The sequence below is a fragment of the Triturus cristatus genome, chromosome 4_2 (assembly GCF_964204655.1).
Source record: "Triturus cristatus chromosome 4_2, aTriCri1.1, whole genome shotgun sequence".
NCBI classification, from domain to species: domain Eukaryota; kingdom Metazoa; phylum Chordata; class Amphibia; order Caudata; family Salamandridae; genus Triturus; species Triturus cristatus.
The window spans coordinates 961,724,573-961,751,282 of record NC_140586.1 but is presented as its reverse complement, the minus strand read 5'-3'; the positions used below and the strand labels follow the sequence as shown (position 1 = coordinate 961,751,282).

The window sequence follows — 26,710 nt, the reverse complement described above, 5'->3', positions numbered from 1 at the left end:
GTGGCTGTCCCTGTCTGGTATGCTGTCCCTGTCTGGTATGTGGCTGTCCCTGTCTGGTGTGTGGTTGTCGCTGTGTGGTATGTGGTTGTTGGAGCCGGCCTCGTGGCGTGGTCCTGTTCCCCCTCGCTGAGCCGCACGAGGTCCCATGCACCTCGGGGCTCCTCCATTTTGGATTGTACGTGACTCTACGTAACCACCTACGTGACCCCGCTCCACCCGGCCTCGGTCCCAGCGAGGCCCAACATCGAGGCGCCAACCCCTGGCCCGGGGGATACCACGTGAACCCTTCCCACTCCCGGCGGAGGGCAGTATCGATGGGACCCCCAACCGTCCTTCCACACCTAGGTGCGATCGCCCCACAGCTCTCTGGGGCCTGGCGCCTCTCCTGCTGGGTGTCTGGCCGCTCCCAACCCGGCCTCTCCGCCCCCCCGGGCGCAAGGGTCCGGACATCAAAGGGCTCCAGACCTATATCTGGGGCGACCCGGCAACAAGACGACAGTTGTATCCCGGAGTCAAGAGCCCTGCTGATCGGATCGCGGCTGACCCTACGGAGAAAGACTCATCCTGAAACCACCCTCTGAGCCCTGCTGACGACGTCGCGGCTCCGTCGTGCTTAAAAGACCTTTACGAACCTTTGGGGCCCTGCTGACGCTGTCGCGGCCCGACCTTGTTGAACTTTCCATCAGAGCCCAGCTGACCTCGTCGCAGCTCGACCGAAGCGGACCTACCATCGGAGCCCTGCTGACTGTGTCGCGGCTCGACCCAAGCGGAACTACCACCCGAGCCCTGCAGACACCGTCGCGGCTCTCCACGTCCGAGCTGCTTTGAGACCAGCCCGCAAGGTCTGGCGCAGAACCTCCCCGTACCAGGCTGGTACTAAGACTGTCCCGCTACCCTACCCCCACAAAGACATTGAGACTCTTCTGGATCACTCGATCCCCCTGTAAATATATTGAATGTGCTACCATTGATAAAGTACCAAGCTAAGCAACTGATACGGAGTCCTGTGTAGTGGTGTTACTGGGCCTAGTACGATCACAGGAGAAGGACCTCTCCTAGGAGGCTTCTCGGCGGCGCTCAGCTGTAACTTCGCGGTAGGAAGGTGCCCCGGAGTAGTCTCCCCCGACTCCCCGGTGGTCCTCCCTCCAACAGTGGTTGTACCTGTCTGGTGGTTGGTCTTCTCTGTCTAGTGTTTGGTTCTCAATTTCTGTTGTGTGGTTGTCCCTCTCTGGTGAGTGGTTGTCCCTGTCTGGTGTGTGCTTGTCCATGTCCAGGGTATGGTTGTCCCTGTCTCGTCTGTGGTTATCCCTGTCTGGTGTGTGGTTGTCCCTCTAAGTGGTTGTCCCTGTCTAATGAGTTGTTGTCCCTGTCTGGTATGTGGTTGTCCCTATCTGGTGTATGGCTGTCCGTTTGGTTGTCCCTGTCTGGTGTGTGGTTCTCCCTGTCTGGTGTGTAGTTCTCCCTGTCTGGTGTGTAGTTCTCCCTGTCTGGTGTGTGGTTCTCCCTGTCTGGTGGTTAGTCTTCTCTGTCTGGTGTGTGGTTGTCCCTGTCTGGGGTGTGGATGAGGTTGGGTGGTTGTGAAGAGGGCCTTTGGAAGAATGAGGTAAAAGGTGTTTGTATGGGAAGCAGAAGCATGTCTGAGGTGTGACTGACAAGGACTCCTTGCACATGAGAAGGGGAAGAAGAGGGGCCTCTCCCAGAAGAAGCCAAGGGGCCTCTCCCACAAGGAGAAGCAGAGGGGTCCCTCAAAGAGAAGCAGAGGGGCCCTTCCAACAAGGAGAAGTAGAGGGACCCCTCCCACAGGAGAAGCAGAGGGGCCCCTCCCACATGGAGCAGCAGAGGGGCTCCCCCCACAAGGAGAAGCAGAGGGACCCCTCCCATATGGAGAAGCAGGGGGGCCCTCCCCCCTACAAGGAGAAAATGGGGGCCCCTCCCACAAGTAGAAGAAGAGGGGCCTCTCCTACAATGAGAAGCAGAGGGGCCCCTCCCACAAGAAGAAGCAGGCGGCCCCTCCAACAAGTAGAAGCAGAGGGGGCCCTCCCACAAGGAGGAGCAGAGGGGCCCCTCCCACCAGGAGAAGTAGAGGGGCCCCTCCCAGAAGCAGATGCTGGGGGCCTCTCCCACATGGAGAAGCAGAGGGGCCCCTCCCAGAAGCAGAGGGTCATCTCCCACATGAGAAGCAGAGGGGCCCTCACACAAGGAGACGCAGAGCGTGCCCCTCCCACATGGAGAAGCAGAGGGGCCCCTCCCACAAGCAGAAGTAGGGTGCTCCTCCCACAAGGAGAAGCAGAGGGGCCCCTCCCACAAGCAGAAGCAGAGGGTCATCTCCCACATGAGACGCAGAGGGGCCCTCACACAAGGAGAGGCAGAGGGTGCCCCTCCCACATGAGACGCAGAGGGGCCCCTCCCACAAGCAGAAGCAGAGGGGCCCCTTCTAACCTACTACAGGGGTCACCAGGGAGAGGCAGCAGCAGCCCCACAGGGAGGGGTTTCTTCTGTATTTATTTTAGGATGTCTATAAAGCGTGAACGAGGCCTGGGGGCGGGGGGGGGAGGAGTCAAGGCGCCTCGTATTAAACATTTATTATCACAAGTTATGCGCAAGAAGAGATACACACAGTATAACACCCCTAGAGGGACAGACATCAGTAGTGGGGTGCAGTGTCAGCTGCACAAGACGCGATCATCACCACAAGTCATAAATACCCCAGGAGATCTGCCCACTCCCAGAGAGGACACTTCCGGGTTAAAGGTCAATTTTTGGAAGGGGGGGGGGGCAGCAGCATCACCGGAACCAGGTCCCGGGGCTGAAAGATGCGAAATGGAACAGGACATTTCCGTAATTTCCCTTATTCTGAGGGATGAACACGTGCCTCTTGTGTAGCGCCTAGTGTCTGGTGTGTGGTATTAAAGCTCCTCGGTCCGAGCCACAGTCCTGCCCCCGGCGCCTCTGGGCAGGTCCAGGGGAGCAGTGTCTCTCTTCGGGGCCTGTGCATAGCGCGCCCCGAGGCTCCGGGCGGAGTCAGAGGCGCTGTATGGGGTGGAATGAACTCTGGGCTCCTCTGTCCTTAATGAGAATCATTCACCGAGAGCTCCTGTGAGAAGCACCGAGAGGCCTGTCCAGGGGTGCAGAGGAGGTGAGGCCTGTCCAGGAGTGCAGAGGAGGAGAGGCCTGTCCAGGGGTACAGAGGAGGAGAGGCCTGTCCAGGGGTGCAGAGGTGAGGCCTGTCCAGGGGTGCATGGAGGTGAGGCCTGTCCAGGGGTGCAGAGGAGGTGGGGCTGTCCAGGGGTGCGGAGGAGGTGAGGCCTGTCCAGGGGTGCAGAGGAGGTGAGGCCTGTCCAGGGGTACAGAGGAGGAGAGGCCTGTCCAGGGGTGCAGAGGTGAGGCCTGTCCAGGGGTGCAGTGGAGGTGAGGCCTGTCCACTGGTGCAGAGGAGGAGAGGCCTGTCCAGGGGTGCAGAGCAGGTGAGACCTGTCCAGGGGTGCAGAGGAGGTGAGGCCTGTCCAGGAGTGCAGAGGAGGAGAGGCCTGTCCAGGGGTACAGAGGAGGAGAGGCCTGTCCAGGGGTGCAGAGGTGAGGCCTGTCCAGGGGTGCATGGAGGTGAGGCCTGTCCAGGGGTGCAGAGGAGGTGGGGCTGTCCAGGGGTGCGGAGGAGGTGAGGCCTGTCCAGGGGTGCAGAGGAGGTGAGGCCTGTCCAGGGGTACAGAGGAGGAGAGGCCTGTCCAGGGGTGCAGAGGTGAGGCCTGTCCAGGGGTGCAGTGGAGGTGAGGCCTGTCCACTGGTGCAGAGGAGGAGAGGCCTGTCCAGGGGTGCAGAGGAGGTGGGGCTGTCCAGGGGTGCAGAGGTGAGGCCTGTCCAGGGGTGCAGTGGAGGTGAGGCCTGTCCAGGGGTGCAGAGGAGGAGAGGCCTGTCCAGTGGTGCAGAGGAGGTGAGGCCTGCATGTCCAGGGGTGAAGAGGAGGCGAGGCCGGTCCAGGGGGCATAAGAGGTGAGGCCTGTCCAGGGGTTGCAGTGGAGGTGAGGGGTGCAGAGGAGAGGCCTGTCCAGCGGTGCAGAGCAGGTGAGACCTGTCCAAGGGGTGCAGAGGAGGTGAGGCCTGTCCAGGGGCAGAGGAGGTGAGGCCTGTCCAGGGGTGTAGAGGAGGTGAGGCCTGTCCAGGGGGTGCAGAGGAGGAGAGGCCTGTCCAGGGGTGCAGCGGAGGAGAGGCCTGTCCAGGGGGTGCAGAGGAGGTGAGGCCGGTCCATGGGTGCAGAGGACGAGAGGCCTGTCCAGGGGTGCAGAGGAGGAGAGGAGAGGCCTGTATAGGGGTGCAGAGGAGGTGAGGCCTGTCCAGGGGTCAGAGGAAGTGATGCCTGTCCAGGGGTGCAGAGCTGAGGCCTGTCCAGGGGTGCAGAGGAGGTGAGGCCTGTCCAGGGGTGCAGAGGAGGTGAGGCCTGTCCAGGGGTTAGAGGAGGTGAGGCCTGTCCAGGGGGTGCAGAGGAGGTGAGGCCTGTCCAGGGGTGAAGAGGAGGTGAGGCCTGTCCGGGGGTGCAGAGGAGGAGAGGCCTGTCCAGGGGAGCAGTGTCTATCTTCGGGGCCTGTGCATTGCGCCCCGAGGCTCAGGGCGGAGTCAGAGGCGCTGTATGTGGTGGAATGAACTCTGGACTCCTCTGTCCTTAATGAGAATCCTTCACCGAGAGCTCCTGTGAGAAGCACCGAGAGGCCTGTCCAGGGGTGCAGAGGAGGTGAGGCCTGTCCAGGGGTGCAGAGGAGGTGAGGCCTGTCCAGGGGTGTAGAGGAGGTGAGGCCTGTCCAGGGGTGTAGAGGAGGGAAGGCCTGTCCAGGGGTGCAGAAGAGGAGAGGCTTGTCCAGAGGGGGAGAGGAGGTGAGGGATGTCCAGGGGGTGCAGAGGAGGTGAGGTCTGTCCAGGGGGCAGAGGAGGTGAGGCATGTCCATGGGGTGCAGAGGAGGTGAGGTCTGCCCAGGGGGCAGAGGAGGTGAGGCATGTCCAGGGGGTGCAGAGGAGCTGAGGTCTGGCCAGCGGTGCAGAGGAGATGAGGCCTGTCCAGGGGTGCAGAGGAGGTGGGGCTGTCCAGGGGTGCAGAGGTGAGGCCTGTCCAGGGGTGCAGTGGAGGTGAGGCCTGTCCAGGTCGGCCGAGAAGGTGAGACCTGTCCAGGGGGGCAGAGGAGGTGAGCTCTGTCCAGGGGGGTGCAGTGGAGGTCAGGCCTCTCCAGGGGTGCAAAAGAGGAGAGGCCTGTCCAGGGGGCAGAGGAGGTGAGGGATGTCCAGGGGGTGCAGAGGAGGTGAGGTCTGTCCAGGGGCAGAGGAGGTGAGGCATGTCCATGGGGTGCAGAGGAGGTGAGGTCTGCCCAGGGGACAGAGGAGGTGAGGCATGTCCAGGGGGTGCAGAGGAGCTGAGGTCTGGCCAGCGGTGCAGAGGAGATGAGGCCTGTCCAGGGGTGCAGAGGAGGTGGGGCTGTCCAGGGGTGCAGAGGTGAGGCCTGTCCAGGGGTGCAGCGGAGGTGAGGCCTGTCCAGGTCGGCCGAGAAGGTGAGACCTGTCCAGGGGGGCAGAGGAGGTGAGCCCTGTCCAGGGGGGTGCAGTGGAGGTCAGGTCTGTCCAGGGGTGCAGAAGAGGAGAGGCCTGTCCAGGGGGCAGAGGAGGTGAGGCATGTCCAGGGGGTGCAGAGGAGGTGAGGTCTGTCCAGGGGTGCAGAGGAGATGAGGCCTGTCCAGGAGCATGCAGAGGAGGTGAGGCCTGTCTAGGGTTGCATGGGAGGTTTATTTATTTATTTAATGCATTTTTATAGAGCTATGACTTTACCCATAATAAAACGTAGCTGTGATTGCCCGTGTTGTAACATGGACAAGTCTTGTTCTAGTACATCAATAGGTGAAGATACAATGTTGCCCAGTAAAGAAATCCTGGATGTTAATGTCGTCATAGCATTGTCCACTACAGCTAACGCCTTTTCTAGGTTAATCCTGTCTATTTCTCTAAGTCTCTCCGCTGCTTCTTGATGGGAGATTTTCAGGATTTCGTTAAAGAGATCATATAAGAAACGTTTGTCACATGGCTTTCTGGAACCTAATAAAAAATCCCGTAGGTCCACATCATCTGACGGTAGGGATAAGAGATGTTTCACCTGTGTGAGTGTTTTCAACCAATCAAGGCACAACTTCCCAACACTGTATGATGTCACCACCCCCGGATGTTCTCTTTTTGCATAGCGTGGGTCTGGCCTATGGCTACTGAAACCTTCGGTGGTACCCCAGAATCTTTTCTGACATCTGTTCGTGTCTATGGGCCAAACCAACCATCCTTTCCAATCAGGGTCTGATCTATTGTACTGAAAAATGTCATCTATTTTTGCCCCTTCTTGTGATGTTGAATTTTGCCCCCCTCCATTTGTGATGGTGTTGGAAACCGAGGTGTGTTCTGGTCCTTGTTCTTGGCTAGTCCAAGACAGGATGTCTGTTGCACGGTGTCATTCAGAAATATCAGCTGCTGTGGAATGAGGCATGCTCTAAATAGCGCTTCTGTTCCCTGGACTTGCCAGACTCTAGAACCCCAGACTGATTTTAAGTCTAGTGTCCTTCCATAGGACGAAATCCTGTTCAGACAGTTGGGCAATAAAGGAAGCTGAGTAAATCTGTTTTGTGTTTGTCAACATATTTTTCAGTGCCGATGTGGGTGCAACTATATAATAATATGAGGTCGGGTCAGAAGTGTTAAACCTTGTAAAATATGAACATTTCTGTGCAAATGTTTGCGAACTACTTTTTGGTGGTTTAGGGCAATGTTCCCACTGGCGGTGCTCGAAATCATTTCTACGTGATATAGATTTGTGAAAAAAATGATGACCATAATGTCGGTAACCGTACAAAGTGTCATAGTCTGAAGTACCTTCTAACATTTCGGTGTTCGGAAATGGGGCATTTTTTTCTAAATCAGACAACATGTTATTAACAGTTTCAGAGTCCCAATCATCAGAAAATGTACTGGAGGTAATGATGTAATTTAACAAAATTTTAAATACTTGTGCTATTTTTAAAAGTTCCGTAGGTCCGAATACATCATAGCCAACCTTGTCCCAAACTATCCCATCAGGAATAGGAATCGCTGTAATGTTCACATTGGACAAGTCTCTTTGTTCACGGCGTGAAGAAACATGTGGTTTTAAAATCAAGTTCACGTTCGAAGCTGCAGAGCTCTGTCTAAGATAAGTACCACTAATAAGCAAGTAGAAAACAGTAACTAAGCCTAACCACAAAAGAAAGAATAAAACCCCAGTAATTATCCACAGCTGCAACCATGGTGATACCAGGTATGTCAAAGTCAAAGTCGAAAAATACTTTTATTGATTATTTAAAAACCATAAAAGGATGGTAAACCATCATAAAGTACTGATTCTAAACATGAAATGAGCATATGTGTATAAAAATTATTGTTATGAATTTTTTTTTTTTTAAACATTAATCAAAAAAGAAAACCTTAAAAGAACCATGACCACAGTAAGAAGTCAGCCAGCGGGTTGTATAATAGCTACTTGGCTTGTAGAAATTGTGTCCAATTCTTTTGCTGCTGTTTTCCAGAATTTTTTATGGCGCTACAGGAGAGTGGAGTCGAGAGCCCTCCGAGACACCTAATGACCGCAGCTCTACATGTTCTGATCTGCTCATTCCTTAAAATCTCCCGAAGAATGGATTTGCGTGTTTTCAGTAAAAAAGGGCATATGCATAATAAATGTAATGATGACTCCTCCCCTTGACAGCAAACGCGACATTCCTTCGATGGCCATACGAATTTCCATTGCGGGGTTAAATCTTTTGAGGGGAATGATCCCAGTCGTAGCAACATCAGGTAATGCTTTTTATGATAAGAGATATGTTCAATCAGGTACCGTTGCGGTTTTAGCCTCTGATATGTCTGTATCACATCCCAGGCCGTGGTATTTTTAAAAAAAAGTATTTTTGTCAGTTAGTAGGGAGTTCCTCTTAATTGCGGAATTCACCGCGTTTTTTAATCCAGAATACGTTACTTGTATTGACCAGAACTCCTCTAGCTGTAACGCCGACAAGGATTCCTGCAGGATTGTCGTCGTCGAGTTAGCTTGTCGAGCTTGACTTTCAATCTCAACCCAACAACGGTGGGCTAGAGTGTTATCTTCTGCCTCCTTCATCCTCCAGTAGTACTTCACTAAGGCACCTTGTGTGGCCATAATCTGATTTTTTTATCCAAAATCTAAACGGATTTGGTCTTGTGAGATGTGTAACGGGATTGAGAACAGTCTTTTGAAAAATATGGATTGTGCTGTATTTAGGGTGGTGGCATCTTTGGTGTTCAAGATTTCTGAGCCATACGAGATGGAGGGTAGAAATTTTGCGGTTATCACTTGTAGCAGGTGACAGGTAGAACAACCTATGAGCTTTTTTTTCAGGACTTTAAAGGCGAACAACAGTTGTTTTGCTTTTATACTTCCTTGTTCCACGTGTTGTTTAAAGTTAAGCTTGCTGTCTAGCACGAAGCCTAGATATTTGTAGGAGGTAACGCGGGCCAATGGTTGTTCGCCCAATTTCCAGGAAAAGGTATGCCTGGACGGTGTTTTATTATCTTTTGAAAAACGCATTACTTTAGTCTTTTGGTGATTGATCGTAAGCTGGTTGAAGGTGGTGTAGGCTCCTAGTCCCGCGATCAGTTTCTGCAGGCCAGCTGGTGTTTGTGCTAGCAGTACTATGTCATCTGCGTACTGAAGGCATGGCGTTGGTTATTTGCCCAGTTTTGGGGGGTCAGCTGGAATTGACTGAAGGCACTTGTCAAGATCTGACGTATAAATGTTGAACAAACAAGGCGCTAATACGCAACCTTGTTTTAGCCCATTTAATGTTGGGATCTTGCCGGTGGCACTGGACCCGTCTCCTTTCTTGATTTGTGCCCAGGTGTGAGAGTACAGGTTGATAATGGCCTCCAAGAGTCTAGACGGGACCCCCCAGGCCTGCATCTTAGCCCATAGAGAGGCTCTCGAAACTTTGTCGAAGGCCGCTTTAAGGTCCACGAAGCAGGCATACATGGGCCTTGGTTTTATGAAGGCCTGATTAGCTAAAAGAGTGACTGCAGAGATGTTCGTTAGGGTGCCCATCCCAGCCCGAATTCCGGTTTGCGTGGGAAGTATTTGGTTTTTTAGACTAACCCAAGCCTCTAATTCTACTAAGAGATTAGATGCGTAAATTTTCGCCTCTACATAGATCAACGCAATCAGTCTGTAGTTGGAGGGGTCCGAACGGGAACCCGACTTATAGATTGGATTAAGGACACTTCCTCTCCAGGACTCGGGGATCAAACAATCTGCTGTAACTTTGGAAAAAAGAGGAGTCAGAACTTGGGACCAGAATGCGGGGTCATGTCGAAACAGGGCATTTGGTAGTCCGTTCGGACCTGGGGCTCCCTCCGATTTTAAGTTCTTTATAATTTTTAGCACTTGAATTTCTGTGAACAACACTGAATTCTCAAGTGGTTCGAGGTTATTGATACCATTAACTTTATCTCGGCCTCCAGCCTCCTTCACTGTTAGTGCTTCACAGTTTGAAGCCTATCGAGGTGCAGCTCCGTTGTATAGGAGTTCGATGTAGGTTCTCCATGTGGCCTCCAGTATATCCGAATGATGATGTTGATTCCGGCCATTGGTTGGTTGGTTTATTTGTTCCCAAAAAAGCCTGGAATCCCCCAATTTGCAAGCGTAATGAAGTTTGGCCCAGATATGTTCTTGGTGCTCTTTTTTTGTGAGTTTTATGTAATTTATTAGCTTTTTTCTAGTTTTTGCGATTAACAGTAGAAGTTCCTGGTGGCATTCTGGTCCCCGAGATCGTAATTGTCTGAGGTATTTATTTAGTTGTTGTTTTTGTTTCCTCAGATTATTGATAAACCAGGCGGCCCCTCTTGAATTTCCAGCTTTGCGGGCATGGGTATTTTTAAAAAATATATTGCTAATTTCATATATAAAAAACTCCCAAGTTTTTATGGTTAGTGTTTCGGGATTGGACTTTTCCAAAAGACTGGTGTAAGTGTTTGCGATGGCCTCGATGTTGTTCTTATTCCAGCGGAGGCGTTTTAAATTATAACATTGTGTTAAAGATGATAGCGCATTTACTTTCGCTGAGGTTTTGAAAGATATTAATAATGTAAAAGATTGTGGCTGATGATCACTTTCCGCCCTATCTTTTATCTGAAAATTCGCGATGTATGGAAAAAGGTCGTAATCTGTAAAGGTATAATCTAAAGTAGAGCGTGTTTTTTGTGTAACCCTGGTGTATGCTGCGGGCCGGTCAGCCGGACCTTGGCCATTGAGTATGCACATTGAAAGGTCTTTCAAGCGAGATGCGCATTTCTTGCCGGAAGTATCCTGTCGGTTGGGGGCTTGTATGGGGCCCTTTTTTCCCTTACTCCTATCGTATTGTAAATTCATATTAAAGTCGCCCGACAGAATGATTTTAGCATCTAAATAGGCAAGTTTTAATGTTTTTAATGAAGTAATTAGTTGTTCAATTCTTAACTTCTTTAGTTTAGATGCAGGGTGAATATAGATGTTGAGGATGAGCAGGGTGTAGGTCTCCGGGACGTCTATTTTGACGCACAACATCCAGGAGCAATCTAAATCTACAATGGAAGCCTGTGCTGGAGCAGAGTTTTCTGTTAGAAAATTCTGGGGCTTTTGAAGCTCTGGCATGTCTATGCGTTTTATTAATTAATTAATAATTAACAACTAATTATTTGTCTTGTGCAAGTGAGTCTCATTAACCAACCTGTTTGTCTTAACATAAGAGAAGGTTACACAAGGGTTAGCATGTGTTTGCTGTTTATGTATTGACAATAACGTGCAAGTTTTCATGTTTAAACGTTGCTGTGTGCTATTTATTTTGAGCACAAAACGCTGTCTGAATTAATGCTCTATATGTCGCAAAGCTAGATAAATGCATACACATAAGGGTATTAGTGGGGTTAACACTGTCTAATCATTATGATTTAGTAATCTTTATTTTGTCTCTTTAATTAAAGATGGTCTATTGTGGCCTATGGAGGCCTTTATGAAAATAACTGAGAATAATTTGAAGCCTGGCTGAGCTGTGGTGCAGGCGAAATCTATGATGTGACAAGGGAGACCCCTGCTGGATTCGGTTGCAGAAAATCTAACCGTAGTCCTTATATGGAGATTTCCGGGAGGACATCAGCAAGCTTGGAGGATCTCCAAAAGAAATGATTTGCCCTTGGTGAACAATAGAGTCTCAGAAAGAACTCTGTGCTAAAGCCGGTTTGCCGAGGAAATAAACTTTAATAGTTTCAAATATTGATTCCTTTTCCGAGGTTTGCGTATTATGACTTTTCTTGAGCGGAGATTTCAGGATGTTGCTAAGTTACATCCCTTCCTTCTCGTTCTGCTCAGTGATACAATTAATTCATGTGGGTTTTCATTGTATTTTGCATTATAAAATGTTAGCTTAGGGAGGGCTCTCCCCACTCTTTCTTTCGTCGCCTTGCTGCGTGAACTTGCGTTGCTGAGGACCGATGCTGAGGACCTAATCCTAAAAGACTTTTTGAGAGACTGGTCCTGACCCGTTCTGACACTAGTTACAATAGGTAACTATGAGAAATGATTTATTCTGATTTTATTCTGACTAATTTTAGATAAAGCAATATAACTTTTAAACATGGTGTTGGTTGTTTCTTTCCTTGTCGTTTATTGAAGACTCATTGATTATTGTTTATAGATTGTTTATATTATGTTAGACAGCCACTAAAACTGGTCCTATCGCCTAGATATAGATGCAGGGTGTTTAGGAGTTTTCTTCCCACAGGTTTGCTGCTGATAGAGTATCGGAGCATATGTTAGTGAAATGGGCCCTAGTGTATGATGAATGCATGTGCGTGTAACTGTGAAGATTACTTTATCTGTGGTAGTGGGCATATTTCTGATACCCTGATCTGTATCAATTTCTCTGGTAGCAGAGGATGGTTTTAGATGGTTGTCTTGATCTGATAAGATAAGATAAGATTGCTTGTAAACTAGCTTATTGATTATTGATTTATTTTGATGTTTTTGGTATACGTACTAATACTAAATGTTGGAGTCGTAATGTTGAGTTATATGTAGTGCTTCTGGAACTTGGAAGCTGGAAGCAGTTCCGTAGTAGGGCAGGGGAAGGTGTATATGCTGCTCTCGGGAAAGGCGGGATTGTAAGGAATTACGTGTGACAATAGAAGTTGCGCGTTCATTGTCTGGGTTCGGAATCAGTGACATTGTATGTTACTATTAGAAATTTCTGGTATATAAGGAGTATGTATCGTAGTGAAGGTTATCTGTGAAACTCTGGTCTTAAGTCCCAGGGATCCGTAAGGATTGCCGTTAAAGCTTATTGCGGGAGGAGTAATAGGTATTCTCTGAGCTTGTTTGCAGAACTGGGCAGAGGTAAGCTGCTTAGTTGTTGTCAGTTATAATTCTGTACAGAGGCAGATTGTGCGCTGTTCTCAAAAAGCAGGATTCTGTGTGTATGTACTATATTTTTTCCCGTATGAATGTGCGTGAATGCATATACATTTATTGATTGTAAGACTCTTTTGGATACGTCCTAGAGGAAACAGTTATGAGATGTATGTAAAGTTGTTGACTCTTGAGAAATAGACTCTCTTTTCTATTCTGTGGTTAGCGAAGCAGACAATGGAAATGTTTTTATGTTGTAACTAATAGATTTTGTAGAAATTTTGACACACGAAGTCTACTGAGAGTTTTTGTAAAGGAGGGGTAGACGAGTGACAGAGACAGGAGACAGAGACTGCAGCGGCTGCTGACGTCAGGAGGTTCGCGCACTGATTGGATAGTGACTGAGAGTAGAGTTCGCGCTAGGATTGGTGCGTTAGTGTGAGTCGCGCAGGGATTGGAAGAGCTGTTTAGTGACGTAGACGCCCCAGGACTGGTGCGTTAACGAGAATTAAGTTTTCAAACTTTAAAAAAATAGAGAGTTTAATAAGTGTTAGTAAAATGTATTATCAAGAAGAGAAAAAGAAAAAGACGTTTTTTGGAAAGGTTAAGAAATGGTTTAGTAAGGATAAAGAGGTTAAGACAAGAGAGGGTGAGTTGCTGCCTCCAACGAAAACACCTGCATCCTTCATGGTTGCGAAATATGGATTACATACCTGTATATGGTTGCAGAATTGGGTTAAGTATACTAAAGAAGATGGTGTTTTAGCATTCCCAGAACATGGTTCATTTAATATGGCTGTGTTGAGAAATTTACGGGAAAAGATGTTATGCTTGGACCCGAAGCCGAGACCTACACAGTTCGAGGCTTTAGTGGAATGGGAAGAAGAAGTTCATGACAGAGAAAAGCAAAGGTCTAGAGGGTACTACAGGTACATGTTTGGGAGGAGACATGATAGTGAGACACATCAGGAAAGAATGAAAAGATGGCGGGATGCTTGTATGACAGAAGGATTATATCCAATGAGAACAGTTGAAGCTTCTGCTCCTTCAGAAGAAAGGGTTTCTGAGACAGATAGGAGAAGATATGGAGAGTATGAGGATGAGGTCTTGAATGATATGATGTACAAGAGACCACCTCCATATAGATCAGAATCGGAAGAGAGTACACCAGTTGTTTCTCCGACAAGAGATACAGTTGAGAAGGAAAAAATGACACCTGAATCAAGAAATAGTAATTCTTTTAGAGAGGAAAATGCCAGAAATGCTAGACAATTAGCGAAGACGACAACAGAACTGACTGAGAAAATTAGAGAGTTAACAATGAATATGGAAGCTGTTACAGTGCCAGTTACTATAGGTCCGATAATTCCTATGATTGACGGACAAAGAGCAGGTGAAAATGGGCTGGTAGTTCCATATATTGCAAATAATTCAGCTGGTCCTTCAGGAGACTCAGGTAAAAGAACAGGGAGAAATGACCTGAGACAATCAAGACATGACACAGGTAGTGAATTAATGGATGTTAGTGATTCTAGTAGTTCAGGAATGCCAATTTTAGAACCACAAAGAAAAGGGGTTCCAGTGAGAAAGACAGCAGAAATAACAGTTGATGACCTAAATGACTGGATGAAAGTTCTTCAGAAAAAAGACAAAGATGCACCAATTGTTGATGTGGTTAAATTACGTATAGAATTAGAAGAGCTTGTGACAGGAACAATCCCGACAGAAATCCTGAAAAGTCATCATGATGGTGAATTATTGTTCATGTGTAAAAGTATAACATGGAGAGCGAAAAATACACATGATAGACTGAGAGCGATAGCAAATGAGCAAGGAGTTGACATTGATAAAGTAAAGGCTTTGCAGAAAACGTACAGAATGGATTTCACAGAGAAAGACATAGAGAATTTGAATAATTCTGGTAGAACAGGACAGATTAAAGAAATGGTGGCATTATTGCGTAGATGGGGTGATGTAGAAAAGTGGAAGGATAGGTGGTATAAAAAGAGAGATGAATCTGAAGATAGAACAACTTACTCAGCATTTCCAGTGAGAGAAAAAGAGAAACCAGTGGAGCAGTTTCCCATGAGAGAAATACCTGGAGGAGGATATGTACATGTTCCATGGACCAGACAGGATATTTTATCATTTACGAATGATTTCCCTCGATTGAGAGAAAAGCCCGTCGAGTGGTATAGGCAGGTAGATAGGTTTGTGAAATTGTCAAAAGTGCTGTGGGTTGACCTGAATAGTCTGTTTGATATAATTGTTCCAGCAGACTTGTGGACTGAGTGTAAAATAGTTGTGAGTTGGCCTAGTGAGGAATATCCAAGAGACCCGAGAACAGGGGCACCAGATCCAGAAGTGATGAGGAAGTACGATCAGGTGATGGTATACCTGAAGAGTAAAGTTCCCCCAAAAGAGACAGACTGGGTTAAGATAGATCGAACACAACAGGAAGCAAAAGAATCAGTTCATGCTTTTTACGAAAGGCTGATACTGGCTTTTAAACAATTCAGTGGAGATGAACACCTAGGTGACAAGGATTTGAGTCATTTTGTATACAGATTTGTATATGGTTTGAGACCTGAAATTGGTGAGAGAATTCGTGAAAACACAGTGGATTGGCAGAGTAAGAAAGTAGATGAGATTCTGAGACATGCAAAATATTTCAGTGATGAAATTGAAGCAAAGCAAAGAAAGCTGAAGGAAAAAGCAATGTGGGCACAGGTGAAAGTTGCAGAAAGACAGGAAGCACAGTTGGTGGAACAGGCAAATAATCCAGGAAATAATACAGGGAATAGACCAAGATTTGCAGGAAAGGGAAGGGGAAGTCTTGAGGAAGCAAAGAAAAAGTTCCCATGTCACAACTGTGGCCAACTGGGACATTGGAGGTCTGAATGTCCTAATCCACCATTAAATGAGGGTAAATCCTTGAATCAACAGGTGCAGAATGAGGGGAATAACCACCAGCAGCAACAACAACAACAGCAGAAAGTTGTGAGACAGCAGCAGAGTCAAGAGCCAAAACCACCTTTACCGCAGAATAGAGGGGTACAAAAGTACAGTCAGGATTCGGGATTCTTCAATGATGAGCAGGTAAACAAACCAAGACGTACTAACAAGGTACAGCAGTACTTGTTAAAAAGTGAAGGGAGTGAGTCTGAAGGTGATTACTGACGGTGCCGAGGAGAGGAAGAAGAGTGCATACTTGGTGCAACTCTAGAAATAGACCAGGCAGGACCATTTGTGGATGGGAAAATAAATGAAGAGGGTGTTACTTTTTTAGTAGACACAGGTGCGACAAGATCAACTGTCAGGTCAACAGATGTTAGAAATCTTCCTCTCTCGGATGAAGCAATCCAAGTAGTTGGTGTAGCCAATACACAAATCAGAACACGTCTCACTGAACCAGTGAAAGTCCAGATAGGGAAATTTTCAGACATGCACAGATTTATTGTCTGTGACACGAGTCCAGTGAACCTGTTAGGTAGGGACCTATTGTGCAAAATGAACTGCACGATTTTCTGTACATCAGATGGAATAGCTTTTGAGACACCAGATGATGATGTTTTCTATCGAATGACTTTAGAAAATAGGGAAAGTGAGTTAATTGGTGCATTTCCAGTGTTCAATCCGGAGGATCTGCCTCAAGTGCTGAGAGATACAGTGAAAAGAGCAGTTTGGGATTTTACAGGAGAGGATGTGGGATTAATGAATAATGTAGATCCAGTGAAAATTGCAGTGAAAGAGGGAATTGCATATCCTAACATTCCTCAGTACAAAATGACACCAGAGATAATTGAAGGGATAACTCCTATAATTGAGAAAATGATTCAGCAAGGAGTCCTGAGAGAACTATTGAGTAGTCCGTGTAATTCACCGATAATGGGACTGAAAAAGCCTAATGGCAAGTTCAGGATCGTACAGGACCTGAGAAAGGTTAATCAGATTGTGGTGGCATGTTGTCCCATCGTGCCAAATCCATCAGTGATTCTGTATCAAATTCCACATGATGCTGAGTGGTATACAGTGATTGATTTGTGTCATGCATTCTTTTCAATTCCATTGCATCATGACAGCCAGCCGATTTTTGCATTTAGGTTTGGCCAGCGTATTTTAGCATGGTGTCGTATTCCACAGGGGTATACGGAGAGTCCTTCGATATTCAATCAGTTATTGAAAAGATCGTTGGAAAGTCTGATCATGCCTGAAAGCTCAGTGCTAGTGCAATACATTGATGACCTGCTTGTGGCATCAAAGACACGTGAAGCTTGTGAAGTGGATACCATAGCTTTACTGAATCATCTGGCAGATGGAGGGTTAAAAGTATCCCCAGCCAAATTGCAGTTTTGTAAGAAAGAGGTGCATTATCTTGGACATAATATTGAGAAAGGTCTGAGAAAAGTGACTACTGACAGGATCAAAATAATCAGAGAAATGAAAGCTCCAAAAACTCAGAGAGAAGTGAGAATGTTCCTGGGTATGGTGGGATATTGTCGTCAGTGGATAATTAATTTTTCCCTGATAGCAAAGCCATTGATTAAATTGACAAAAAATGACATGACAGATCCATTGGATCTAGATGCAGAACAATTGGCAGCATTTGAAGAGCTCAAAACAAAAATGTGTGAAGCTCCAGCTCTGGGTATGCCAGACTATGAAAAAGAGTTTGAACTGTACTGCAGTGAAAGAAATGGATGTGCACTTTCAATGTTAATCCAGAAACATGGACAATTGAGAAGGCCTATTGCGTACTTCTCATCGACACTTGACCCTGTAGCTGTGGGTTTACCAGGTTGTCTAAAATCTGTGGCTGCAACATGCAGAAGCTTGGAACAAAGTGAGGGGATCATAATGGGATATCCTGTAAGGGTATTCGTACCTCACAATGTGGCAATTCTTTTGACAAGAAGCAGAACTCAGCATATGTCAAATAGTAGGTTGACTAAGTATGAGAAAGTGATTCTGGGAGCATCGAATGTGACTCTTGAAAGATGTACGAATGTGAATCCAGCGACACTTTTGCCAGACATTGAGAATGTGGGTATAAGAATGGAAGATGATCATGATTGTTTGGATGTGCTTGAGTACTGTACGAAACCAAGACCAGATATCAAGGATGTTCCTTTGCCTGAGAATGATCATGTGCTGTTTGTGGATGGATCATGCCTGAGAAATGATAATGGTGTGTTATGTGCAGCATATGCAGTGTGCAAAGTTTCAGAGGTTATGGAAGCATCACCATTGAAAGGAGTAAAATCTGCGCAAGTTGCTGAATTAGTGGCATTAACAAGAGCTTGTGAGATTGGGAAAGATTTGAGAACAACAGTGTTGACTGATAGTCAGTATGGGTTTGGAGTGGTGCATGATTTTGGCCAACTGTGGCTACAAAGAGGTTTCTTGACATCGGGTGGAACTCCGATAAAGAATGCTGAGCTGATTGGAAAATTGCTTGAGGCGATACAGCTGCCTAAGGAGTTAGCAGTTGTAAAATGTGCAGCACATGTTTCAGGAGAGGATTTTATCACTGTTGGCAATAGATATGCTAACGATGTCGCACAGTACTGTGCGAAGTTAAATCAGTCGATTAATAGGGACAGAGAAAAAAAGGAAATGTCTTTCCCTTCTGTGATGTTTACTAATGTCCTAGAAACGTGGGATGAAGTGAAACAGTTACTAGATGAGGCAGGAGAGGAGGAAAAACAAGATTGGGTTAAGGCAGGATGTGCTCCAAGAGAAACAGACCATGTTTGGGTCTACAGGGATGGCAGACCAGTGATGCCAAACTCAATTTTGTCGTCAATGGCAAGGATGTATCATGGCCAGGGACATCTGGGGAGGGACGCGATGATTAGGTCCTTCAAGCAAACCTGGTACAATGCAAAGTTTAGGGCAATTGCGGAGAGCATTTGTCAGAGGTGTTTAATTTGTCAGCAGTTTAACACTGGGAAAAAGACAGTGGTGAGTCTAGGGACAATTGGCAGAGAAGGAGGTCCTTTCACAAGAATGCAAATTGATTTCATTGAAATGCCCCAGGTGAACAGACTAAGGTATGTCCTAGTGGTAGTCTGTTTGTTTTCAAGATGGGTGGAGGCCTACCCGACAAGGAGGAATGATGGATTAACAGTGGCAAAATTACTGTTGAGGGAGTTGATTCCTAGGTTTGGGTTTCCAGTTACAGTTGAATCTGACAGAGGTAGACACTTTCAAAATGAACTCATTGGTTTAATTTGTGAAGCATTAAAAATACAACAGAAGCTACATTGTGCATACCGACCAGAGGCTTCTGGTGTGGTTGAGCAGATTAATGGCACAATCAAGAACAGAATTGGGAAAATGTGCTTAGCCACTGGCATGAAATGGCCAGACGTTCTACCTCTAGTCTTGATGACTATGAGATCTACTCCAGATAGAACTACAGGTTTAAGTCCGCATGAAATCATTATGGGACGTGCAATGCGCCATGCATTCGTACCTGTGAATAAATTGATGACAATAACTGATGACATGATTTTGGATTACTGTAAAGGCCTGGCTGACGCAGTTCATTCTGTGTTTCACCAGGTTGGAGAAGAAGCTACCACACTTGAGAAGAAGCAAGCCCATGATCTGAGTCCAGGTGACTGGGTAAGGATTAAGGTGCACAGGAGAAGAAATTGCTTGGTTCCAAGGTGGGGAAGGCCAAGACAAGTTATTCTAACTACAACGACTGCAGTAAAGTGTGCTGGAGTGAGACACTGGGTACATGCAAGTCATACTCTGAGAATTCCAAGTCCGAGAGAGGGAACTGGTGAAGAGTATTATGAAGAGTCAGATTCCAGTGATGGTGAAGATCCTGAAGATACAGAATCAGTGAGAAGAGAAGCAGAGAGAGCTTCAAGGGATTCACTGCGAGTATCAGAAGGAAGATCAGATTCTGATTCTGTGAAAGAGCCTGAAGTTTCAAGTAGCAGTGGAGGAAAAAGAAAAGAAAAGAGAAAACACATAGAGACTACTCCTGAATCAGAAGAGGAGGAGATTGAAGAACCACTTGAGATTATTCTTGAAGAAACAGGGTCAGAAGAAGATAGAGAGGGACAGATTGCGGAGGACCCCCGAGGAGGTGTAGGGAACATTGATGAGGAGCTAGGTAAAGGGACAAATAGACAGCAAGAAGATTGCGTGTCGGAGACCCGAGGAGGGACAGAAGTAGGGAAGTCTCAAACAGTGGTGAAAGAATCTGTGAAAGAAAAGAAAACTGCTAAGAAACGAAAGCAAAAGGCAATTGAAACAGAATCGGATGATGAGAATGAACAAACAGAAGGTCGAGTTCTGAGAAAGAGAACTTCGATTGGAGAGAAGAGTGTTAAAGAAGTGAAGCCGAAAAAGGTTGTGAAAAGAGATCGTTGGCCTAACAACAGAGTGAAAAGACTGAGATACAGGATAATAAGAGCAAATACATCGGAAGCTGAAGTATCCACTCAAACTTCTAAAGCTGAAGAAGAAGAATCAAAGAAAACAAAAGAACCAGTAGAAGTAAAAAGAGTTAAGAGACCCAACCAAAAGTATAGGTCGCCGGAATGGACGTATGTGACACTGCCTGAAGGTGAAGAGGTGGAAAGTCAAGGAAATCCAGAGGAGACTGTACAAGAAGTGGTTGAGGAAGAAACTGGTGAAATCCTGAAAGTACTCTTGACTGACATCAAAGAAGAGTCAGATACTGAGGATTCAAGTGTTGGAGATCTGATACAATTTGATGTTGAAGAAATTGGAGTGAAAAATGATGAGTATCCAAACTGAGTGAAAGAAGGATTCACTTGGACTGAGTGAACAGAAAGATCATTGAAGAAGCTGAAAAGTTTGGAACAAACGTTGGAGATTTGAAAAGTTCTAATTACAGTAGTGGAGTAGAAGTTAAAGCAGAATGGCTAACATAGAGAATAACCAAAATAGATGTGCCTTCTTTAAGAGGTGGTGCAAGATGTGCTGCTGTTGTACTGGAATATTAATGCTTCTATGGGGTGTTTTAGTTTTATTAGTTACTTTTAAGGTTGAATTTGGGATGGACACAGAAAATATGACTATTATAGAGAAAAATTCACAGAAAGTAGTCCCAATTAGAGGTGGTAGTTACATACACAAAGATAGGTCAATTAACAATTTTTCTAGTAATGTTTTTTCTAAACTGTTATATGAATATGTGAAAACAATGGAAGTGAGGGATTGCTATGTCTGCATGCAATTACCTGCATCTGTTTCAGAAGGTGTTACTTATCACCATTTACCAGCTACATATGGTATTTCTTGTAGTATTTTAAGTAGTGTTTTTTATTTGTTAGGGAAAGTAGATTATAAGATGTCTAACAGAGATAGTATTTTTGGGCACTTGCCAATGAACAAAGAGCTGAATCCAGCTAAAGAAGCTAACACTTTTGGTGAGATTTTTATTGAAGAAAAAGGGATCTTCTGCTGCCAAATGAGGTCGATGTGCATTTTATTGGAAAATGTGGCTATTGTAACTTCGTGACCGGTGAAACTCAGGTTTTGATTAAATTCAATACTTTCGATGTCGTTGGTGTTTATGTGATTTAGGGATGGGAGAGCTTGGAATAATTTTAGCAAGACATTTCTATTTAATATGTTGTGCGTTCCCCTTGAGGCGTATTGTGGATTGAAGACGACTTTGTTATTAACTGGGGGATCGTACTCCAATTCATTATGCAAAATCTTTTCCGTGTATTTCGCCACCATTGGCTCTCGTGGGGTCTGGGATGGATCCCGAGGTTCTGATCTGTTTTTTTGTTGGTGGTTTGCGCCTCCCCCATTTGTTTCCGCAGGTCGCCTTACGTCGGTACCGGTTTCTTCAACCGAGGTGGGCGCGCCCTGGTTTATTTTCCTTGCTGCCGACTTGAGGCATCTCACTGATACTTGTGTTGCCTGAGTTTTAGAATTGTATTTTCCCTTCCCAGCTCCAGATTTGAATAAACTATATAATTTCCTTGGCGGAGGTGACTCCCTTAAGTTTTGGTTCGAGGTATTGAACGTGACAGGCAAATTTGGGGAAAAAGTTGATTGCTCCTTGGGGGTTGCCGCTTCCGTACTGCTATGGGTTACGATATCTTCTTGCGGTGTTTGAATTGATGTTGCCAGGGACTGATCTGATACCTGGCTTGTTTATTTGCGCTTTCTGGATTTTCTCGGTCATTTACGTTTCCGCTTTGATAGAATCGTAGGGGCTTTTAGCTGTCTTTCCAATGATTTATTGTGTTGATCTTGAGATGGAGAATCCTAGGCGCTTAAGTTGTCGGGAACACTTGGTAGCTTAAGTATGGGTACTCGGTAAGTTTAATCAGTGTGGGTGTTGATTCTGTTACGCTACTTTTTTGTCCTACAGAAGGATTGGGACAATCTAGGTTAATTCCCTTGGTGGCTACATTTTCTTGCTCTAATATTTTTGTTTTATCTTTCTTAGTTGGGGTTGTAGGCTTAGTTGCAACTTCCCTTGTTGTGTTCAGTAATTCAGTAAGTATGGTTGGAACTGAGGCTAGTTCTTGCTGTACCTTCAGGGTCTTCTCATTGAAGCTTTGCAGTTTTTGTTCGACCCCTTGAACATGGATTGCAAGGATATTTAGAAGGTCTACTTGGGTATCTAATTTGTCTGCGTATAAAATCATTGCTTTACCAATTGTATCCATTGTACTTAGCAAGTGGGGCCATACGGTAGATGTTGATGGAGCTGAGTTGGCACTGTGGTCCGAGTGGGGCAGTTGCCCTGGGAATGGTTCGCTTAAACGAGCTGGGGAATTGATGGGTGATGCCTTTTTTTGGTTAAGTGATATATATCTTAGAGGCTGATCCCGTGTAGTTTGAGTGGCAATTCTGTGTATCGTTTTGTTTATCCTGCCAAAGGTATTCTACCATTTCCGACGTATGGGAGAATGGATCGGCGAGGGCTTGGATGTCAAAATTTAAATTGGCTATCCCCTGACTAGTGGGGTTATAGCCCCCCTTCTGTGAATCGAACGTGCCCGTGGGACTGTAGGTGATTTTATTGTACTGGTATTTTGAGTTACTTTTGATGTGGTGATTGGCTTTGTCGCTGTGACCATTGTGACCACTGTATCCTGGTGGAGTTTGGTGTTCTTGAGACTGGTATGGAGAATCCGGGTGAGATTGCGATTGAGGGTGATGAATTAGAACCTCGGTTACCTGGGAATTTTTCCTTTGATGAATCTCCAGGGCAGAGAGGTTTTTAGAAGATGGTTGTTGGAGGCTCTGGTTTTCTTGAATTTCAGCACTCGAGATACCTAAACCCGCATTTTTCTTTTCTTTCCATTCTGTCTCAGTATTTGTTGTGTTTCTAACACCTGGTGGGGTCAAATTTGATTCTTTTTTAATTTGTGAGACTTTATCGTTTTTTATTGAATTAGTATAATTGGTTGCTTTCATGACATGACGACTCCGAATTTCCTCCGTTGTTTTAGTAGCTACTTTTAGGAAGTCCGTTATCAATGCCCGTTTGCTGCTATTTGGACAGGAGTTATGCCTATTGAGGGTCGTGCGGTTTGCCTTCTTACTATTGATGCACTTAACTTGTAAGGCTGCCTCTGTAGAAGTTGTTTCTATTGTTTCCAAGGCTTTTGCAATAAAGTTTGGTACATCAGTTGTTGGTCTGCACTCATGCCGTACTCCTCCTGCTTCGATGATATCTGTTACATCTTTGCCCTCTATATTTTGTGTGCCCAAATCTACGGAGGACATATCAGAAGGGTTACGCTTTTGAGTTGTGATATCGGTCCCCAAGTTCCTTCCTTGTCCTCATCTTTTCCTTTTTTTGCTGGGGCTGGGGGTGGGGGGTGTTCTTCTTTCTTACCCCCTCCTCTTATTTTCCCTGACCGCATATCTGCTTTTTGTCGGTTATTTGGGCCGACACTCTAACGGGCTGTAGAGTCTAACCAGCAACGGCAAACGGTTTTGGCGGTTTTTGGAACAAAGCAGAGTATTACGGAGTGTTTGCTTTTTGGAGAGAGAGACCACAAGATGTGCTTTTTGAAATTTTTGTGAGCTAGTACGCATTTAAGAATTGAGAGTTAGGATAATGTTTTTTTAAAACTGATTTGCTTAAATACAGTCATATGCTCGAGGACTCGAGGGCGGTCCCACAATGTGACGCGGCTTGTACTGTTATTTACAGTTACTTTCTGAGTGTACCCCAGCTCTCTCTGCTCACCTCTGCTCTTCCTCAATCCACAGCTTTCCTGGGGCCTTTAGCTCACACACTCCCCTGGGCTACTCTTGTGGCTTGCTCCTCGCTCCTGTGACTTCCCCCTCGCTTCCTCGCTTCCTCTCCTGCTGCTGCGGGGGAATCACAGCTCCCCACCTGCTGGCCGCTTCAGCTCACACCACCTCCTGACGCTGTTGGGGAAATGCTTGAGAGCTCCTGCACCCTTGTCCACAACCTCGCTGCCTGCCTGCCGCCGACACCAGCTAGAACCAAATCAGGCTGCTCCTGTGCAGGCTGCTCCTGTGCAGCTCGGATGCGGTAGGCAGTAGGCGGCAGGCGGCGGCGGCGGAAACAGCAAAATCACGGGCAACACCAGCAGGGGAGATCCTCCAGCAGCAGGGGGGGGGCCACAGGTTTACAAATGAATTAGGGAGCAGAACCTCCGGCGTCTGGTGTTCGGTGGTCCGCTCCGGCACCAGCGAACTTCAAAACCCGGCAACTGGAGCCCGACAACTGGAGTCTACTGCTGCAAACCAGGTATGTCTTTTTAAGTGATTACGTGATTTTGGGGCTAACGTCGTTTCAGGTTCACTTGGATCCAATGAAAAGGAATCAAAGTCCTCAAAATAGCCAGATGCTGTTCGACCAATTGTTGGTAGCTTAGCAGGTTTTGTTGAACTTGGAGGTTGATCTTGTCGAGGCATGTTGACATAGATATCGGTTTGATTTTCAGTTCCAAGAGGGACGAGTTCCATGGAATTATTGCATAGTCCTTCATTCCGTGCTGGTGACTCCTCAATGGTGTCATTGCCTAAACCATTTTCATTTCGTTTTGAGTAACTTAACACGTATGAAATCATCGGCATTGTGACTAACATAGCATTCTCATTGGGTTAAATCCTTTATCTTTATAGCCTACCCGGATCCGAATTGAAAACGGAAAACCTTTGCAATATAATACTATACAAGATGATTACTGGTTGCATCTTTCTGTCTCTATAATTTCGAGACAGTGCTTTTTAACTCTCGGTAAATTGCTGTTATTCTCATATATATTCAGAGTAATAGAGCTATAAATATTTATATTAGTAGAGATAATGGATTTATTTTCATTCACAGAGCGTGATTAAAAACAGATCGATCAAATCAAATTAAAATAAATATGTGAAACGAGCCTACTTCGAATACATTAAGGTGAGAATTCAATATTAGTTTAGCTCCCAAAACTGTTGCATCATGTTAAATTATACATGGTCCCCTAATGGATTAACAATTAGCTACATCCTCTTGCTTTTTGACAGACATATTTCCTCATAGTAATTCCTGCTGCTGGAAGCCTAGAGGTTCACTGCCAGCTATTATTTAACGATATGGGCTGAGGTATTGATATATTTATGATGGTTTGCATGCATTACTCACCTTTCTGGGAGACACATGTCTGAATCTTGATTAGTGACTGACGTAGCGAGACACAGGGGAATACTGGCCTCTATCTATGAATGGGATCATGATTATTATTGATTATTTTATTAAAGCTGTGTAGTATCAGTCGTCTCTGGTTAATACATGAATGCCAAAATGTGTGAATTACAGATGTGTAAGAGATAGGTGGTAGAATATGGAACACTCTCAGTGGGATGTGTAGAAATCTACATATTGCCAACTTTGTGCAATAAGTATTTAATTATTAGACTATTTACATTGTTCAAATGTGTGTTTTTTCTCATTGATCCTGTGACAGCAATTATTTTTAAAGATTCTTGAATCTCGGAGCATTTAGAGCATGTTTTCAACTACTAAACGAAAGATTGTCAATGTCTTTGATTAATATGTATGTCTTTCATGTTTTTATTTAATTTTAATGACATTTATTTTGTATTATATTTTGTGTTAGGTATGCTCATTCACGTATACCAAAGGAAGGAATATTATACCAGTCCTGAAGAAGGTGGTTTTATCTTTTTATTCCACCGAAAAGCGTAGACGTAAAGTTTTTGGTTGAATTTGTCTTGGGACTAGAATTTTTAAAATCAGGGTGAATTGCTCCCGGTTATTTCTGGTCCATATAGGTTACAAATTAACACTGTTAAGGCACAACTTTGGTGCTCTTTTTACACATTCTCCTTCCATGTGATGTTTACTCATTGTCTTTTTATGAGATTTCGAACTAATTAAATTGTTTTAAATTTGTATTTTCTGTATGAACATTTACATGTTTTTTTAATAAAGATACATATTTGTGTCATTATATGTTTTTTATGATTACCTATTGCTGTGAATTGGATCATTAATGTGTTAATAAATTTTATTTAATCTAGTGTTAGGTTTCTCACATCTCATTTTGAATTGTTCTTAGCTTGTGATGTATTTGACTGAATGATACATTTGACTGCATGGTCTCCTAGTGCCGATTTAAGTAAAGTGTGTTTTTATAGTTCAAAGGGAATTTTTCTAACTATATAGTTGATTCTGGTGCTCTGTCCCTTTGGACTTAAATGAGCCCCTCTCCTTGTTTTCAAAGTTCTGGACTGCACACAGACTCTGCAATGGGAGGTCTGGGACACACTTTACAAGCTGCTTCTGTGGGTGGCGCAATCAGCGCTGCAGGCCCACCAGCATTATTCGGTCTACCAGCCCTGGGCACGACCGGTGCACTATACTAGGGACTAACAGGTAAACCAAATGAGCCAATTATGGGTATACCAATTCATACCGTCAATTCTACAATAGGGAGCATTCGCGCTGTGGCACTGAATGACAGTGGCACAGTGCCCAGAGCATCTAACACCAGCAGAAACAGAGGAGACAAAAGCGAAAAATGGAAGGGATACCCACGCCAATGGTGCCAGGTCTAACAACCGTGATATACTCACTCAAGTCCGCTGTCACCAGAAATTCCGTTAGGTTCTGGCAAGCTATTGTTACTTCCACTGCGCTGTCTAGCATCGTCAGAGCCCATTCCCCGTTCATTAGATGAGTCCTCAGAATTCTGGGCATGTCTGATCTTGAGACCTGCTACCTTCTTCTTTTTGAACTGAGCTTTTGACTTTTGT

At 45.7% G+C, this 26,710-nt stretch overlaps 1 protein-coding gene and 1 long non-coding RNA gene across 4 annotated transcripts in view; both read left to right on the top strand.

Annotated features, from left to right (window-relative positions):
• Positions 1 to 3,678: 3,678 nt before the first annotated feature.
• The window catches only part of LOC146839136 (uncharacterized), a 58,826-nt gene continuing 35,794 nt past the window's right edge, over positions 3,679 to 26,710 (top strand). Inside the window, exon 1 of the mRNA XM_085603146.1 lies at positions 3,679 to 3,736. The gene's annotated coding sequence lies outside the window, so the exon portion shown is untranslated. The remainder of the gene's footprint in view (positions 3,737 to 26,710) is intronic.
• The window catches only part of LOC146839135 (uncharacterized), a 133,384-nt gene continuing 110,532 nt past the window's right edge, over positions 3,859 to 26,710 (top strand). The window contains exon 1 of one of the 3 annotated variants that reach the window (XR_014960792.1): positions 3,859 to 3,928. This is a non-coding gene — a long non-coding RNA (uncharacterized LOC146839135). Of the gene's footprint in view, positions 3,929 to 4,548; positions 4,752 to 26,710 lie in introns of those variants that run through there. The other 2 variants (XR_014960789.1, XR_014960791.1) reach the window with 2 other exon arrangements.